General features: G+C 46.3%; 1 protein-coding gene across 2 annotated transcripts in view; it reads left to right on the top strand.

Annotated features, from left to right (window-relative positions):
• The window catches only part of Bcar3 (BCAR3 adaptor protein, NSP family member), a 110268-nt gene that overhangs the window by 941 nt on the left and 95518 nt on the right, over nt 1-13809 (top strand). Inside the window, exon 1 of one of the 2 annotated variants that reach the window (XM_028760421.1) lies at nt 6691-7122. The exons of the other annotated variant lie outside the window; for it this stretch is intronic. The gene's annotated coding sequence lies outside the window, so the exon portion shown is untranslated. Of the gene's footprint in view, nt 1-6690; nt 7123-13809 lie in introns of those variants that run through there. 2 annotated transcript variants of the gene reach the window in all.

Below are 13809 nucleotides of genomic sequence, written 5' to 3'. Positions count from 1 at the left end.
ACTGGTACACGACGCTCTTCCGAACTTTGTCGCGCACGAGTTCGCGAGGGAGGGAGGGAGGGAGGGAGGGAGGGAGAGAGAGAGACTTTGATGATGAGGACAAGTCCTGAAGCGACCCGGTCAAATTCGGACAAGCAGGTTTAAATGGACCTCAATAGAGAATGAGCCCGAGTTGCTAGGCACATTTCTTTTACCCTCTCACTATTCAGCAAGTACTCAGCGGGGCCCATTAAACCATAGCCCTCATGCCATGAATTCTCTAGCCAATGTGGCAACGAGTAAACAGCTGTTCTGCCAGCCTCTTGGAAGCAAACTGACTGCCCAGCTTACTAGACCAGATTGCCATGACACCAAATCCATGGCAGGAACCTAGAGGGGAATGTTCTGGAAAGTACTGCATGCCTTCCTGCCATGGTCTGCCTCAGAGTTGATATGCCTGTGTCACTGATTTATTGTACATTAACTTCAGGGACTTCTCCGACTCTTGCTCTTTCTGCAGCTGCACATGCTCAGGTTTTCTGGTTGTGCCTCACCGTCACAATTTCGCACTCCTCTTGTTCCTTTTGTTTCTTGATTGGAACTCTGCAAAGCTGAAACTTCAGGGATCCTTCCAGCTTAATGTGCAGTTTGCCCAGTGCCTGCTGCAGCTGCCAGTCAACACATGACGTCATGGGACAGGACTCAACAAATTCCTTTGTGGATCCACAAAGTTGTGGATCTGCTCCTGGCTGAGTATTCCCTAAGCAAGCTTCCTGCTCAGTTCTGGAGTCCTTAGAGCGCTGTCCTTTCATACGTTTACTGGACCAAGTAGGCTAAGGGCTTCCCTGTCTAAAACTGCAAGTAAAGGCTAGCACACAGCCGGAAGAAATATGAATCTTAAGACTGTTTATGGTACAACCAACATAGCATTCCATTTATATAGCCTGCAGGGAGCTTTAGGTTGGGAATAAGGATAAAAGGCCAAAGGACCTGGAGGTCTGGAGTTCATTTGTTCGTTTAGTAAGTACTGGGTAATAATTCTATGCCAGGCCCCCTTACTAAGAACAAAACAAAGGCCAATCCAAACAAGGCATGCATTCTACAGAGCAATAAATATTAAACAGCAATAACAAAAACAAATGTAAGATTAGCAACAGCAGCAAATACAAGTGGAGCGGGGGCTCTGTGCACGGGAAGAGCAAAGGAAGGCTTTCTGCAGAGCAGGACATCTGGGCTGAGACCTGCCATTTAATCTGTTTTCACATCAGCAACAAGGAGGCAATGACACCCCTTAGACCCACAGAAATGGAGGGAAATAGATCAGGGAATGAACTTTGAAAGACACCCAGCGTTCCTAAAACTAAGCACATGTCTCCATGGCCAGAGGCAGCTGTTCCCAGACGTCTGTGTCTGTCATTGAGCTGGGCATTACTCACGTGGACGGAAGACTTTGATCATTTTCCTTTCCCCTGCCAGGAGCTGGGGCTGGGCAGATGAGGGGTTAGCCTCATTTGGCCATGTACCTCCCATGCGAACTTCAGCAACTCATTCAACTGCTAAAACTAACCTTTCTGCAATTCCAAATGGATCAGGAACAGGACTAGATTGGGGCTCAAAGCTTCTGAAGTGCTGAGGACAGCATTTGGGTGTTGTCAGCCCTAAGCCCATCGTAGCTGGGACCATTACAGATCACTGATGCTTGTCAGTTTCTTGGTAAAAACTTTAACCCTTCACTCTTCTCTCCACTGCCACCAGCCACGTGAAAGCTCTTGTCATGTGACAGTAAGACTTGCCTCCCGATCAGCATCCACACCTTGGCTGGAGAGTCTAAGTGCTGCCAATGTGGGCTCCTAAAAGACCAGTGCTCTGCTTGCATCCCATCGGTAAAAGATTCTCATAGTAAACAATATTTACAGTTCATATCATGAAAGCTATACTTCCCAATATGGAAAGAGACCCTTGAAAACTGATAGGAAAAGAAAACTGAGACTCCACAGATGGAATTTTTTAATGGAAATATAACAATCTAGAGAGTTGTTGGTTTGGCAGCTAAAAGCACTTGTTCTTGCAGAGGACCTGGGTTCGAGTCCCAGCACCCTCATCATGGCTTGTATTAACTCCCGTTCCAGGGGATCTAACACCCTCTTCTGACCTCCTTGGGCACTAGACATGCACGTGGTACACAAATAAACACTCAATACAGGTAAAGTTAAATTGTAGAGGCGCTGTTATGAAAATGGCGGCCCGGCCCAGCTTGTTCTCGGGCAGCCACCATGTTCCTGCTGCTCCTCAGCTCTGACTGGGCTCCGGCTAGCTAGATGCACAGGCCCTGGCATCCACGAGATGCTAGTGTTGGGGATAGCTCTGCTAATCCCCCATGCTGCATCCACAAAGCTCAGCTGAACCCCAGACAATATCTGCCATCCTTGCAGTACCCAGTAGAAATGAGACTCTTAAAGCTTAAAGATTATCCAATGGATTTATATATTTAGAAATGCTCAATCAACAGGATGCCCACACAATTAGAGTTGTTACCCAATACCTAACCTTCTGATAGAAGTTGCTACCGGTGGTTCTCCATGGCTGATAGCCTCCTTCTTCTCTTCCCCTTCCTCTATTTCTCCCCTCCCCTTCCTCTATTTCTCCCCTCCCCTTCCTCTTTCTCTCCCAGCTCCACCTCCTCTTCTACTGCCTAATCACCGAGCTTCACTGTGAATACAATGTAGCAGAACAAGTATCCTGCTACATAAAATAACTTTTTTTAAAAAAAAGAAATATAAACTCAAACAGAAACACAAGATTAGAAAACATGAAAATATAAGCAGTCCCATTTCTTATAAGAGAAATGCAAATTAGAAATTACCTAAATTCATATTTTACTTGATAAGTTGATGAAAATCCCAGAGTTAAATAACATCGTCTGATCAGGCTGGGCGAAATCAGGCTGGTATTTTCTGTCATTTATAAATTGACCTAATTCCTATGGAAAACAAATTGTCATTATTTATCACAGTTTAAAAAGCATATAGTCTTTGAATTACTAATTTCTTTTTTTAACATTTATTTATTTTATCTATATGAGTACACTGTCACTGTCTTAAGACACACCAGAAGAGGGTATCTGATTTCATTACAGATGGTTGTGAGCCACCATGTAGGTGCTGGGAATTGAACTCAGGACCTCCAGAAGAGCAGTTAATGCTCTTAATCGCTGAGCCATTTCTCCATCCCGAATCAGTAATTCCTAATTGTGGAAGTTTGTTGTGTGGATAAACTTGCATATATTATTCATTGTAGTATTCTTTGTTCCAGGTAAGACTTGGAAACAAGATAAATGTCCAGGAAATCCGGTGCTTTCTTCTGATATATCAGAGCACCAGACATAACACGATGCCCATGTATACATGTAGGCAAAGGCTTCATATAAATAATATAAATAATTCTTTAAAATTTGAGAAAAATGCATCTGGGTGAGTTAAGGATGTGCTCACTTGGGAGATTTCTTGTCTAGCATGCACAAAACCCTGCATTCAATTCCCAGCCTTATGTAAACCAGGCATGGAAGTACACATCTGTAATCGCAGCACCGATTGGGAGGCAGGATACTCATATAGTAAATTCCAAGCCAGCCTGGACTACATGAGACCCTGTCTTTAGAAAAAAGAATCTGTAGTTGGGAGGTAGGAGGGACCAGTGAGAACTAAAGGGCTAAAGGGAGGAGGTGAATGTGATTATTATATTCACATATGAAAATGTCACAATAAAGCTCATTATTTTATATAATTAATATATGCTAATAAAATAAGTGAGAATGTGCCCTTATTCTCTTAACAATACAACTTAAGTTGTGCATACATAGTATTTGCATTATATTATGTATATAAGCTATAGAGAATTGGGAGCACATAGGTATATGTAAACACCATGCCATTTTCTATAAGGGACTTGAGCATCTATGGATTTGGTGTTTGTGGTTTTCTTAGAGTGTTTCCTCACTTGGGTAGTGAGGAAAAATTGTGTGTGTGTTTGTGTGCGTGTGTGTAAGAGACAGAGACAGAGAGACAGAAAGAGACTGAGAGACACAGAGACAGAGAGATAGGGAGAGACAGAGAAAGAGACACATAGTTTTAATTTGTGGCTTAGGTGAATACTACCTAACCAAAAATTAAATTACTCTTTCATCCCATTAAATTGCACTTTTATTAATTCCTATTACCGTGCGGTAATCCACACATATTCACATGAGTGGGAAGCATCTAATCGATAAAACGTTCTTATAGTTTGAAGGGAAAAGAAAACTTGACAAAGAAAGGTAAGAGGTCTCTGTAAAGTCTTAGGAAGTGGTACTCACATCTTTGAGGTCAGTCACTTGACATTTAGCCACACAGCTGCCTTTTGAGCCCACAGTCAGCTCTGTAACAGAAAACAGTAAGCAAAATAGAAGGTCTCTGCTCCAGTGGAGCCTGGAGCTCAGCAGAGCCGAGCAGGATTCCTGTCTGTCCCTGTCAGCTGATAGTGCACTGAGACTGCTGAAGTGAGAGACTTGGGAGAGTTTCCTGTCCTGACTCTGTTGTTACACTTGGCTGTTTACGAGCTTGTACCCACAGACAAGGCCAGAGCTTTTGAATATTGTGTGGCTTGGACTCAGAATCCACTGGAACAAACTTAATGTTCTGGAACCAGGTCACTTTTTAAAGGCGACTTCAAAGCAAAACTAAACCAGTGGCTCCTTCAACAGTGACATTGGGGAGGGGTTAAGCGGGCGTTATTGTGAAGGTGATATGTATAAAGTACATGTCAAGGCTCTGCTTTTGAAGTTTGACTGTAAAGGACCTTGCAGTTGCATTTAATCGGTTAACGTTCTGGGCTCCGCGGGTCAGGATGTTCCTTTTTCAGCCCAGATTCAGCACATTTTCTTCCCCTGCTTCTCTCTCTTCTCTTCCCAGAATGCCCATAAGGCAAATGTATTGGCTCATTGATGGTGCTACATAAATGGGTAGGCTTTCCTTTTTCTTTCTTTCTTTTTATCAAAAACCACGAAGTTCCTCAAATTTACCTTTTTTTTAGTACTTTTTTTTTTTACAGTTTGGCAGCGTCACTTTATTTTATTTTTTTTATTTTTAGATTTTTAAAATTTTTTATTGGATATTTTATTTACATTTCAGATGTAATCCCCTTTCCCCATCCCCCCCCCCCCAACCTCTTATCCCATCCCCCCTCCTCCTGCTTCTGTGAGGATACTTTGTTGTTAAAGCTGTCTGTGGATGTTTTCACTTTGGCCATTCTTTAGCTGAAGAATTATTTGACTCGTTTACAAGCTATATCCTGTTTGCTTTCCTTAGCCTAACCAGTGGCGGTCTGTGGTGGTTAGTTTTGTCAGTTTGAACATTCTAGAGCAGTGCATAGTTTTCACCCTTTAATGCAGTTCCTCAGGCTGTGGTGACCCCGGCCATAAAACTGATTTTATTGCTACTTCATAACTGTAATTTTGCTGTTGTTATGAATCATGATGTAAATATCTGATATTTACATTATCTATCTATCTATCTATCTATCTATCTATCTATCTATCTATCTATTTATCTATCTATCTACAGGATATCTACCCAAGGGGGTCATAACCCACAGGTCAAGAGCCACTGACCTAGAGTCACCTGGGAAGAGCAAACCTATTACCTCCATCAGATAGGCTCGTGGGCATGTGGGAGAGGTATTTTCTTGATTAATGATTGATGTGGGAGGATCTAGCCCACTGTGGGTGGTGCCACCCCGGGCAGGTGGGCCTGGATTGAATTAAGAAGCTGAGGAGAGGAAGCCAGTGAGCTCTGTTCCTTCACTGGCTCTACCCAATGATGGACTGTAATTTGTAAGCAAAATAAACACCCAAGTTGCTCTTGGTCACAGCATTCATCACAGCAACAGAGAAGCAAACCAGGACAGTAAATAAAACTACCTGGCCTGCCCCCAGCGGAGCCTTCTGTCTCATCCATCTGATCTAAAAGTGTTCCTTAGATAGTCTCTATACGTTTCCTTTGGGTGCATGACTTACTTATGTTTGTCTGTGCTTTGCGTTTTCATTCAGGTACTGATGTCAGTTCTTGATGTCAGTTATGTCAGTGAACGGGTTTCCTTTGGAGTTAGTTCCTCTTGTATTTAAGGAATCTTTACAGCGCGTTTTTCGGTGTTTGTTTGTTTGTTTGTTGTGTGGTTTTGCTTTTTGTTTTTGTGTGATACTTTCTTTAGTGTTACCGTTTTACCTTTCATATTTAGATCTGAAGTCTGCCAGGATTTGATTTGGGATGTGGTGTGGGGCAGGCATCAGGACTCCATGACCTAGTATCCTTTACTGGACTGTGTTCTGTCCCCGTCCCCCTGCCCCTCCGCCTCCTCCCCAGATGTACCACAGCAATCTTTGACATAAACCATGCCACTAGATAGTGCCAAGGAGACTTTATAACTAGGTTTTGATAACTGCTAGCATGTGTGAACTCACGAAGCCGTCTAGTACTGCGTGCACGTCCACCCACTCGGCTTTCCATGCGCACATGTGAGCGTGATTGATTTGCCTGTTCCTGGCTCGTTGGCTGAGGTTACCTCGGTCTTTGTCCCATCAAAGCCTTTTAAATTGAAAGCCAGCCAGGTGTCTGCAGAGCGGCGGATCTGCTGCGTAATTAAATAACGCCAGGAAAGGGGAGGAGCGGATTAGGCGAGGCTGTCCGGTTGAGTAAGGTTCAGTAAGGAAAAGGCTGAACTACACTTGAAGTCTAGCTTCTTGGGGGAGATAAGGGGCGGGGGGAGTCAAAACTCTCAAATCCCAGCCGCGAAGAGCCAGAGTAGGTCACCGAATGTAAATGTCGCGGGGGTTCGGCTCAGCCCAGCGAATCGGCTGGACGGGGTGGGGCCGCGAAGCCGCAAATCACCAGTTGAGGGCCAGAGAGCGCGCCGCCGGCTCAGAGCCGAGCCTGCCGCCGCCCGGCCAGGCAGCAGACGGAACGGGACAGCGGTGCGCACCGGCCAGCCGCACCGGCCTCTCGGCGGACGCCCGCGGACCATGAGCCGCCCGAGCTCCCGGAGCAGCTGCCGTGCGGTGCGGGCAGCCCGGCGCTGAACCGCAACCCCGGACCCCGAGCGCCGCGCGGGGAGGTGAGTGTGCCCCGTGCGTTCCTGCTCTGAATCCTGGGCTCTCTCGGTCGTACTGAGACGGGACCGAGAAGTTCTTTAGAGAAAAGTTAGGCATGGGGAAGAGCGCAGCCCGCGTGTGTTTGTACTGCTCCGAACCCCCGCAGACTAATCGTGGGAGTGGGGGTGGCCAAAGTGTGTGTGTGTGTGGGGGGGAAAATGAGACTTGTGCCCTCGGGGGTCCTCGGATTCCGGGACTCTCGGGAGTGGAGCGTGGTGATGTGCCTCCAGCATCCCCACCTACTCTTGGGCTCCAGGGCTGTATCTTCTCGGGCGCTGGCTTCTGAACCCCTCCGGACCCCCCTGCTAGTCCAGTCCCGTTTTGCCCGAGGCTGATCTAAGTTGGGGAGCCGAGATGGCCCAGACGCCTCTGCTGGAAGCCCGAGGCTTTCTCCACTAATCTCTTGGGAAGTTTGCAAAGAAAGTGAAGGAGCCTGCCCAGTAACTGTTGACAACATCTCCCTCCCCTCGCCTTCCCTTTGTTGAGAAAGAATGAATAGTTGGTTGTGTGCTTCCCCTGAGTCGGAGAGAGGAAGGCAAAAGGAGGGAGGGACGGGTCGCAGCCCATCTTCCTTTACTCGCTTAGTCTACGGCCACTCAAAAACTTTAATCAGGTGTAGACACTCTTTGGAGGGCAGGTGGCAAAGGCAGCGGGTGCCGTGGGGCGGCGCGTCACCGGACGAAGGTTAACGGTAGTTTAAGGCAAGGTGAAAAGAGGAGTAACCCGAGTCTAGTTTTTTGTTTTTCGGTCCCCTCCAACCCCCCACCCCCAGCAGTTAGGGATGGAAAGTAGAGCCCTGAGTTCGGAGAGTCTTTAAACCTTGACTCTTATCTCCCAAGGTTCCCCAGACCTCTCTATGGCAAGCACATTGGCCCAGGGAAGGTCAGTTTGGAAGCTGATTATCTAATTCTGTGTTCTCCCGGGTGGAGGCGAGATCCTGAAGGGAGCTCTGTAAGGCCGAGTGGGAAGGGCCTCTCAGTCACTGGGAAGCCCACTGGCTAAGCTGTTTGCCCACTCTTGAGTGTGCCAGGAAGCCTCCCCAGTATAAAGAAAACAGTTTACCATGCCATACAACGACTCACTCACAAGTGCTGTTAAAAAGCCTGACATTTCCAAGATGAGTAACCAAGATTTCAGTTCCTATTGATAAAGAAAGAACTGCTTTGTCAGATGGGTACTAATCTTAAGAACCTTGCCCCGTAAATCCTTCACTGTATTGCTTGAAATACAATCCATGGAAGAATTATTCATACTTCAATCGGTTGGCTAGACTTCATAAGGTTACTTCAAAAACAAAAGGATACCCTCCATTCCTAAAGCCAAACACAAGTTCTAAGTGGATAAGCCAATTTTATCAGTGGAATAGTTCCATCCGTCCTTGATGTCTGACTTTGCAAAGATGATGATAGAACTACAGATTTGAATTGCAAATTCTCTGTCATGGCCAAAATAAGGGCAGCTGAGGTAGTGGCATTTCCAGTTTGAAATATACAAGTTCTTAAGGTGCTTCCATCTGATTACCATGTGTGAGTATAACTTGAAAACATCCCATTTCAGAAAACAAGAGAAAAATCAAAGCAAGTAGGCTGGTCTATCTCTGCCTCAGCTTGCAAGGTCATCAAGTTTTGTAGTATTGTTTTGGCCATCTCTGCAGAACGAGTGAGTTGGACAGAGGTCATAAACTTTTCAAAGCTCGGCCGTTAACTAGGAAGGCAGGCGGCAAGGCTGCTGGAGTTTGTCATGAGGCTCACTCACTCACTCTGAGTTCCAGACTCTCAAACTTTCCTATCATGGACCATCTGACCTTTGTATGTATTTCAGGATCTGGCAGTAAAGGTGGATGGTCAAAGTCTTCACTGGCGTTTGTTTGAAAGCATGCCTATGGTTCACTTGGAGTCTATGCCCTTTTGTGTCTGTGTCCTCTGGGCTTGGTGTATTTACATCTGTTGTAGGTTGAAACATCTCCCTCCTCAGCCTCCCTAGCTACAGAGGTTTTTTTTGTGACCCCGCCCCCCTTCAGTGGGGAAGAAGTAAATAAGCCATGAAGACATGGCTCCTGCATGGCTGGTGGAGATACTCTTGCTTGCTCTGCATCAGGGACTTCATGCATGTGATCACATTTAATTTCCACAACAATCCTTGAAGACAGGATTGTTAACATCTTTCACGAATGACCCACTGACTGTCAGAGTGTGGTGTGACTTGTCCCAGACCTCATAGCTACTATGGCAGCGGCAGGGTAGAGGCTGGAAGCAGTAAATACTGGCTCCAGCATCCTGGTTCTAAGCCACACCATTTTTTCCCCCCAAAGATCAAATGGTACATAGAAGTGTGTAGGACAAGTGGCCTTGGCACAGAAACCTCTGCAAGTGAAGAATAAAGCACTGGGCAGTTGTTGTAGCCACTCACTCCCAGGGTTTAGCATTGGCTGCACTGGAATCCTTCCCCTGCCTGGAAGTGCCTTCAGAGCTTCCCTTGCCTGGTCCCTTATCTTTTTCCCACTCAGATCTCATGTCGTTGTAAGCTCTTCAGAAAGACCCTCATAGACCAGCGTATCATAGTTATCTCTTTCTCCAGCCAGCGTCTTCTAGCATTTCACTCTGTCTTGTTCTGTTTTGGTTTCTTTGGGGTACTTACAACTTGGATGTTGCCTGGTTTATTGTTGTGTTTACGTGGTTTTGTTGGACTCCCTATGCCTCAAATCAGGCTTCTTGAGAGCAGAGCCTTATGATAGCTCCATAAAGTGAGGGAACATTATTCCTCTCTGAACTGAGAAAATGAAATTGTACTACCAGTATTTACTCTTTTTCTAAAAAATAATCATTTTAAAAAAAATTTTATGTGTATAATGGTGTTTTGCCTGCATATATGTCTGTGTGAAGGTGTCAGATCCTCTGGAACTGGAGTTACAGACAGTCATGAGCTGCCATGTGGGTGCTGGGCATTGAATCCAAATCTTCAGGAAGAGCAACTAGTGCTCTTAGTTACTGAGCCATCCCTCCAGCCCCCCAAAATTTACTCTTACTGTAAACTTCCTCTACAAAATATTAGCCTGGTAAGGTCTAGATCACCTCATATTGTTTGTTTGTTTGTTTTTGTTTTGAAGACCTAGTACAGTGTCCGCCATATTCGTGGGCTTCCACCATTTGATTCTGTTCCGAAGGTAGACAATTTAAGTGAAAGATGCTCTCTACCCAAGAGAATCCCTGATGCTGTCTTCTTGATCCCAAGTCCAGACTGGGCAGCACCATAGAGTTTTAAATATGCGGATGCAGTGCCCTGTCCACAGAGATTCTGATTTTAGCATCAGGGCTGTGGTTGAGCCACACTGTAAATAATCCTTATAGGAAGGATTCTTAACGCGCAACCAGGCTAAGCCGTGGGGTTTGTGTTTTCAGACTCATTCTCTACTTTGGTCTTGACAGGCTTGAGGCAGCCATGGTGAGAGGTGGGGACAAAGTTCATGTTTTGTTGATGGTTCCTGGTAGTGAGGGAGATACTTTCACATCCGCTATCAAAGGTGGTGCTACTAAGTGTTCTGGCCTATGCCCATTGTATTGATGGCTCCTTCTGGAACTCTCTCTCACATAATGGACTCTAACTTCTGTCTACAATGAACTGTCTTCTGGTACCTCACACATACTTCCAGTTGGTGAGCTTATCTTCCTGCATGGATCCCTTCTGATACCTCTTGTGTATAGCATCATGCAGTCTTCCTATGGCCATGGCTGGCTGGCTGGCTGGCTGGTGGCTTGCTTCCTTCCTTCCTCCCCTCCCTTCCTCCCTCCTTCCCTCCCTCCCTCCCTCCCTCCCTCCCTCCTTCCTTCCTTCCTTCCTTCCTTCCTTCCTTCCTTCCTCCCTCTTTCCCTCCCTCCTCCCTCCCTCCCTCTTTCCTTCTTTCCTTCCTTTCTTCCTTCTTTCCAACTTGGGACCTTGACCCTCTGACTCTACACTCTGTCTTGTCCTTTCTCTTGGCTACTTCCTGAGGTCGAAGTTCTTCATGGTTTACTGCCACCTGTCCCAGTGATGCCCCTAGCTTTCTTTTTTAGAATTACCAGAGCCACCTACCAAGTTACAGACCAGATCCCTCTCGTACAGGTCTTCCCTGGTGCTCACCAGACAAGTCCAGACTCTTTGGCAGAGCTTTTAAAACTCCTTGTCCTTGTCCTAAGCTGTAGGTCTTTCAGGAAACAATTCTCAACTTCTCAAGCCACAAGCCATCGCCCGAAATGTGCTCAGAGTGTGGGGATGCTTCCACGCCTTGATGGCGCTGGTGTTCCAGTGTCCTCTTAGAGGGCTTTTCCTGATACATTCAATATTTATTTGTCTCCCATCTTTTCTCCAGTCTCTAGGAGTACTTCGGTCAAAATTAATTGTTGTTCCTTCCAACATGGGGGTTGTTGTTTATGAATTCTAGGTTGGAGCTCTCTGCATCTCATATCCAGTGGTACTTAAATGTTTGTCAAATTTAAAATAGGAAAAGAAGACTTTAATAGACTTTGTTGTCAGAGAAAGCGTTGAGATTCAGGTTATGCGAGAGGGCATGTTAGAGTTTTACAAGTGTAATCTCAAACTCAACTCCAGTTCAATCTTGGATGTGCAGAGAAGCCAAAGTCATTGGGGCTAAAGTCATTTTTGCTCCTCTTGGCTCTTGGAAATGGACTTGATCAACAGCGTGGCCTTTACACATGAAGATGTCTTGCATGGCACTAAGGGTGTATGCTGTGTCTCTCCCTACCAGTTTCTTTGAGATGGTGCAGGCCTGACAGTGAGGAAGGAGGGTGACGATAGCTTGAACAGAGACAGTTCACAGCTGTGTGGATGGGTGGTGGGTAAGAGTGGGGTTGGGGACTGCTAGTTGGTTTACGTCACTGGTGGTCAGGTAGAGGGCTAGGAAATTTTGATTTTTTTTTTTTTTAAATAACAATGATTAACATTGAGTAAGTGCTGACAGAGTGCCAGGAACTGGCCAGGATGGGAGGGCCCCTCCCAGGACTCACCACACTGTTTTTCTACATCCCATGTGAGCCAAGCTTTCTACGCGGTCTCACGTGCAGCAGACAAGCTTCTGAATTGTCAAGGCTGGCCAAGAGCAGAGGACAGGGTTAGAACTGTATTCTTGATTATATTCTACGCAGTTCCCAGCACTCTTTGTACACATCTCTCTGACGCATGTAGCAGTAGATTTGTGTGGCTTCGCATACAAAGTATGTTTCCCTTACAAACTCTTTACCCCACCTCTGTGAGCGTACAGAGTGGTGATTAAGGCAAGTCCACAATGCCCCTGTAGAGCCAGCTCTGCAGGGATGCTGTCCCTCCAAGCTCTTTCCCCCTGATCATTGCAATGGGAAGGCTGGTGAGTTGAGAAATGGACTCTGTGAGCTTGAGAACGGGCTGTGGACTTCAGCTGTTCCATGGTGATGTACAGACCCTAGCTGGATGTCTGTCGTAGGCAGTGTAGGGCATCTTCTGGGACTTTAGGTATCCAGGGAATTGTTACTTTTTTTTATTTTAAATTTTTTATTGGATATTTTATTTACATTTCAGATGTAATCCCCTTTCCCCATTTCCCCCCATACCCAGGAACCCCCATCCCACCCACCCTGCTTCTATGAGGATGTGCCCGCACCCACCCTCTCACTCCCACCCATGATTTCCCCCACACTAGGGCGCCCAGCCTTCACTGGACCAAGGACTTCCTCACCCACCTATGCCGACAAGGCCATTCTCTCCTACATATACAGCTGGAGCCATGGGTCCCTCCCTAAGTGCTCCCAGGCTGGTGGTTTAGACCCTGGGAGCTCTGGTTGGTTGGTGTTGTTGCTCTCCTCGTGGGGCCACAAACCTGGGCTCCTGTTTGGTGTGTATGTCTACCTTGATGGGTCTTATATAATTTGGCTTGGGTCAAACTATAGTTTAGTTTGGAGCTTAAGCATTGTTCAGGGCAGATGGCTGCCAGCCATCCCCGGGAACAGTTGTTGGAGCTGCTGCTGCTGCTGTGGCCTCCCTGGCCATTTTCCTCTTTTTCTGTGTCCCCGCCCCCACTTTCTTGTTCTTTCCCCCTAGCCTTTTTCTTCTTCCCTGACTTACATGTACCTGTGGGCATTGCTTACCCCTGCTGCTGGCTGGTGGGCTCCACTCTCCTCTTGGTCTACAGGGTGTCACCACCTGATGGCTTCCTAGTGCAACCAGGCTTGCTGATGCATAGAGGGTAGGGCCACTCCTGACCCCTGACCCTGCCTTGGTTAATTAGAGTACAGCGATGTATTTATAAGCCTCAAGCCTTTGCCAGAAAGGCTGGCCTATCATTGTGGGTAGCACAGTTTTGGTCTGGCACTGCAGAAATTCCAGCAGCTAAAGAATTCCAGTCATCTCTGACCGTTTCATCATTTTCTGGGTGGTGGATCAGTGGAGCAATCATCAGACAATTTACAGTATTTTTCCTGGTGTTTATTGCCTTCGATAACAGTCTTTTCCACTTAATTGGGTCCTCCCCGTCAGTAATGATAAAATGGCACCCACACCTCTAACAACCTGGGGTTGTGTTCACCTATTTGGATTTGCTGCCAATCCAACTGAATTTCTCTACATAATCCTGAAGAAGAGAGAGAGAGAGAGAGAGAGAGAGAGAGAGAGAGAGAGAGAGAGAG

The sequence above is a fragment of the Grammomys surdaster genome, unplaced genomic scaffold (genome assembly GCF_004785775.1).
Source record: "Grammomys surdaster isolate TR1022 unplaced genomic scaffold, NIH_TR_1.0 126531, whole genome shotgun sequence".
NCBI lineage: Eukaryota > Metazoa > Chordata > Mammalia > Rodentia > Muridae > Grammomys > Grammomys surdaster.
Note: the sequence above shows the minus strand (reverse complement) of the source record. Positions and strands in the feature narration are given on the sequence as shown.